Source organism: Camelus dromedarius, chromosome 4 (assembly GCF_036321535.1).
Source record: "Camelus dromedarius isolate mCamDro1 chromosome 4, mCamDro1.pat, whole genome shotgun sequence".
NCBI lineage: Eukaryota > Metazoa > Chordata > Mammalia > Artiodactyla > Camelidae > Camelus > Camelus dromedarius.
In genome coordinates, this window is record NC_087439.1 from 76187690 (window position 1) to 76193497 (window position 5808).

Sequence of the window (5808 nt, forward strand, 5' to 3'; positions counted from 1 at the left end):
CATTGTGGGTAGAAATAATTCCATTTTCCTTTTGCATTCTCCATTGTAAACCCCATTGCTCTGCATTCTCTTGATAAATCTAAAAGCTTTAGCACTCTTCTTGTTTATAGTAAGGATTGTTTATGTGCAATTTGATATTATATATCATCAAAGTTTACTTTTCCTCTATGAGCTTGAACCTGAATTTTTTTTCATCTAGCTGTTTTTGTCAACAAGACAAAAGAAGATTTGAAATTTTTATGTGCTACTATACTATATTATATAAGACACTGATGCTGACTGTGAAATGCTTAAGTAAAATGTTCTTTGGCGCTCTGTTTCTGTTACAGCATTTGAAAACTACATTTCTCCCAAAAGAAAAATAAAATTAGGACGAGGATGGAAAATAAAATTGTATTTTATTATCTGATTTTATTTTTCTTTCGATGTAAGTTTATTTAACTAAGTCTACACATAGTTTTGTGTGTTGATAAATTAATATCCATTTTTTTAGAATACAGTTTATCTGGAAGCAATCCTTAAAGATTATTCTAATGACAAAAATGAAAAAGATGCACCTTCAAATATTCTTTTCTAAGGAATGCATTACTGAAATAATAAAAATAATAATTAACCCATACTTAACTATCTTTGGTTGATACAGTCAGTTACAACGTGTCAATCTCTGGTGTACTACACAATGTCCCAGTCATGCTTATACATACATGTATTCGGAAAAAGAATAAGCCTCTTTATGAACAAGTGGGTGCTTTTAAAGTTACATAGTTAAGAGAATTAGGGCAGTTCTTTGGATTTAGAAAGGCTTTTAGCAATGTAGATGTGTTGATTTACTTAGTCTACATGATAACTAACCACCAAATGTTTGGAATGTGTATATGATTAACTGAAAATTTTTGTTTTCTTTCTATGTAGGTTACAGGTTGTACATGCATCTACATTTTTGCAATTCGCAAAACATAACTGCAGTGAATATATATAGCCCCAACTCTAACCTTATATATATATATATAATGTATAATATATACTAGGGTATATAGGCAATATTAAGGTAAAAATCAATGCCATATTGCTATTGAACATTCATTTGTTTCTTATTGTTAATAAGAAATTAATGTGTTAAAAGATAATATTAAACCATTTCATAAAATTAAAATAGGACAAGACAAGGTAACCTAAGTCAGTGACTTAGGTATCCCTCTAAGTTTATTGTTTGTTTTTCCACATTTCATAGAGAACTGTTTCTCTACCATCAGAAACGCAGCAGTACTATCCTAAAGATAAAAGACAACAAATGCTCTGCTCATCCATCAAGGACTATCTTGGAAAGGAGGAATTTGTGACAAAGGGGTCAATAAATGCTGATACTTCCACCAACTGTTGACAGTTTTTAAAAAGTAACCAGAAATTTAGACAGTTATCTGCAATCCCTTGAATTTTAAATGCTGAAAATTTGAATTTTAAAAGTGCACTTTGTAAACTAAACAGAACAGTTCTCCAGGCTGAATCCAGTCTCTGCTGCAGTTTCTGAAATCTTAATATAGAGAATATAATGCTGGAGATAGAGGGGGTCACAGTTATACCCTTGGGACTTATAATGCTCCCTTCTGACTTAATCAGGGAAAGCAAACAATATTGTTGCAATTATTATTACTTCTTCACACTCATGATAGAGGTTTATAGAGTTTTCTTAAAGCTCTGCTGATCACTTCTCAGCCTTTTGGCTAAGATCAAGTGTGGTATTTATTCTTATCAGTTTAAAGCTCCGCTGAATATGAGTAATATCTCAATTCTTGCCTTTTAGCCAATGTTCTGAGTTTCTTTGCTTGTTTTCAGTCCCTCTAATACTGGTGACTTCCAAAATTCTGATTTCCAACTGCTTTTCTCAATTTACTGTCATTTCCTATGTTTGTAGAGTATTTGGATGACTGGCTCCAATGTATCTTAACTAAAAGCACTTATAATATTCAGGTCATAAATTAGAGTTGCAGGTTCTAAATGAATTTTTACTGAGGCATTTAACCTACCTGTGAATTTTATAACATTTTCCCATTAAAGAGGGAAAAATATAAACTGTTGAAAGATGATTGCTAGTTATTCAGCCACACGTGGCCGTACGCCTAAAGATTTTATTTTCCTCAGAAACTACTACTACTTATAAAGTTCATCCATCATATGTAATGAGAGCTGCCAGGAATATTTAGTGAGAAATAGCTGCTTGATATGCTAATAGCAGCCCCTCAGTGAATTCATTTTGTTCTGCTTCTTGACATTAATGGTTTTCATAATCTAATGAATGATGTGTGCAATAGAAGCAAGGCCACAGGGAAAGATCATATAAAGTTAAACTAGGGAAAATCTTTATCAGTATTTGCACTCATTTAGTAGAATGCATTTTGTATGTATCCATATTTACCATGACTTCTACTGATTTCCATTTTAAGTATCATTTGGAATTAGGGATTCTTGTTTACTCACTGCCAGTTTGCCTTCCCTAACGGTGCAGTTGTTCTGGCTTCTCACTTGGTCTGGTTAGTAAAAATACTACTGAGGAGGGGTTTCTTATATCCTCAGAAGTAGGTGAAAATTTTGAGTCCTTCAGTTGTTACTGATTTACAAGCAAAAAGCAAGTTGGAACCATGGAAATGCTGATGCAATCAATAATAATTTGATTATTTGAATCAGGACTGCCATTCTGAGCTCTCTATTCTCTAGGGCTATGTGATTAATTTATATGAACTTCCTGCAGTGTGGCTTTAAAAATAGGATAGATGCAGATTTGTCAGGGACAGTTAAGTAGGGTACCGCCTGAAAGTGGAGATGTAAATGACCTCTCAAGTTCCCTTTCAGTCTTAAGTTTTTATGAATCTATTGTAATCAAAATGGAGTCACCCAAATCAGTACTTATGAAAGGGCCTTGAATGTGCTTACAAGGTTATAAATACAAACAAATTTAAGTCAGGAGAGTGTCCCTAATTTTTCTCAGCAGGTTTCAATTCTATTTTTAAAACAAGATATTTAAACAAAATATAATAATTCCTTTAAATGTATTAACATTTTAAACTCTAATGACAACAAATTATATTTCTTTAGCTAATTAAGCATTGACATATTTAAAGCACATTTTTTTGCTACATCTGTTATCTTGTATAAGTTGTGTTATTATGAAAAAAATAGCACACTTAAAAAAGGTAAGTATAAGAGGGGTCTTAATTTTTTGGTTAGAGAAAAATGGGACTTTTTCAAGTACAAAATGAAAATTCTATCTAATGAAATATCCAGGGTTTTTAATAAAGCAAATGAATAGAGTTCACAGGCACCAATGGGCTAGTTAATTTAGTGATTTGTCATACTTTTTGCGGCCACCCTTTTTCTCTTATCACTTCTACAGAAGACTTTGTATTTGTGTACAGCAGTTTTGAAATTGGGAACTAAGTAGGAACTGATTTCATATTCATCTGATTTTATGTCCTCTGACTGCATTGTGTGTGGTTGTATTTTATGTGACCAACTATTGTCTGAACACCTAATTAGTCTACCTTATCTCTGAATGCCTGCAAGTCAGATTGTCTTGGTTAGAACATAGATTTGCCAGCTCTCTGATACTGTCCAAGGCACTTACGTTCTCTGTTCTGTAGTTTCCTCAAATATGAAGTGGGGAATATAATGGTACTTTTATCAAAGGATTGCAGTGAGATTTAAAAAGATAAAAGTACTTAGGACAGAGACTTACATACTAGTACTCAAAATGTATTAGCTATTTTTATTCATTTAACAAATATTCAGTGAATGCCTACTAGGAATGGGGGCTTAACAGTAAAAGATAAAATCCCTGATCTCATGAAATTTACATTCCCATGGTCTTAAAACATTTATTATTACTAAAGCATAATACAGAATATTGAAAATGTATGCAATAATTGTTTACTAACTAGATGAATGAATGGATGGATAAATAAGTAAATAAGTAAATGAAAACCTAAGTCTGCTTGCTCTTCCTATATGTAAGGTAGAATGAACAAACATATAATGTATGTTAACTCACAACAGGAAAAATAAGGCAAATAGCCCTAGAAATGGCTACTGATCTGGCACCATGCTTAGTCAGGGGTGTCATAGAAAGTCAGAGTGGAAAGTGCCACATTAAGGAAGAAGGGCTGATGGTGAGACATCAAAATGTCTTTTCAGTGCATAGAGGGATGCATAAATCTCTGCACATTCACTCTTTTAGCTTACTAGGGAGTGAGATTTCAAGAACTTCTAGTAAACTTTCAGTCCAAAAATAATCTTCCCTTATGAATATGTACAGACTCACCATTAAGAAATCATCCTTTGGTTTTACATGTGGATACTCGGTTGTCCAGACATCACTTGTTGAAAAAACTATTCTTTCCCTATTGAATTGTCTTGGCACTCCTGTCAAAAATAAATGCAAATATTTAGTTCTGGACCCTCAGTTCTATCCCACTGGTCCGTATTTTAAATTGATTTCAGTATTCAATTGCTTATTACTAGGGTACAGATATATGGTTGATTTTATATATTAATCTTGTATCCTATAATCTTGCTGAAATAGTTTAGTAATTCTGATTTGTGTGTGTGTGTGTGTATTCCTTAGGATTTTTTATATGATAATATATAGAGATAGTTTCACTTTTTTCTTTTCAATTTGGATGCTTTCTATTTCTTTATTAATTATTTTAAATGAAAATATCATCAAAACTTCTATGAGGGATAACACATTCAGCTACCACCATTTAATGACATTGATTTTGTTGGGTCATTCTTTCTAAGTTAGAAGAAAGGTGGAGGTAAAAGACATTTGCAAATTACATGATGAAAAAGAGTCAGTAAAAGAAGCAGCAAGGTAGCAGTGACCTACCTATAGCTTAAATTCACTTTTTCTGGGAACTGGAATGTACCCAGTTCTTGATTACTTGAGAGGTATGACAGAGCTCACTGTCATCCTTCACCAAAGGTTCATAAGAGAGGGATTAATGAGTTGGCTTGCTTACCAATATGTAGACCTTATCCATTCTGTCAACAGATTTAATTGGTGTTTCCATTTTCAATAAGAAATGCCAACTCATGTAAGACAACTAAATCTATTTTTCTAATCATAATTCTTAGTCATTACATCAACTCTATGAAATATAAATCAATCACATCTACTACATTCATTTCATCTATGAATTATGTATTTCAATTGAGAAAGTAATTAGGTTTGCTTGACATGATTTACTTTTTTACAAACACATCAAGTTCATTGCTCATGTTTTCATTATATTTCATTCATTTGTAGTTATTTTGGTTAGTGGTTTATGAATGATGCCTCAAGAGACTGAAATTTGGCTTATAGGCAGCCTAGGAATTTTCAGATAAGGTTAGCAATGAGTTTCTTCTGGCTCATTGTGGTTTCCTTAATTTCCTCTCAAAGTAATGGATCATGTGTCTTTCTAAAAATCGTGTTAGCTGATTGTTCTTAAAGACTATCAAGTGAAAAATATTTAAAATTCATTATTACATAAGTACTACTTTTTTCTGGCTATATGAATACCCACTTTTATCAGTATACCTGCATTTCTAAATCATTAAGTGGAAAATACATCTTGAATTTGTCATGGATTATGTTTCACTCATGTAGCATTTAAGTTTCTTTCATATTCTGGTATGAAAAAGCAAAATCAAGTTATCAAGACAAATTTTTGAATGACCATTATATGCTCAGAAACTGTGAAGCCTATAAAGGTGTGTAAAATTTGATTTCTGCCTTTGAAGAGGTTAAATTATCAATTTAATATTTAAAATGAT

At 32.1% G+C, this 5808-nt stretch overlaps 1 pseudogene; it reads left to right on the top strand.

Moving 5' to 3' along the window:
• Nucleotides 1-1701: 1701 nt before the first annotated feature.
• On the top strand, nt 1702-1819 carry LOC116153190 (U2 spliceosomal RNA; annotated as a pseudogene).
• Nucleotides 1820-5808: the final 3989 nt, after the last annotated feature.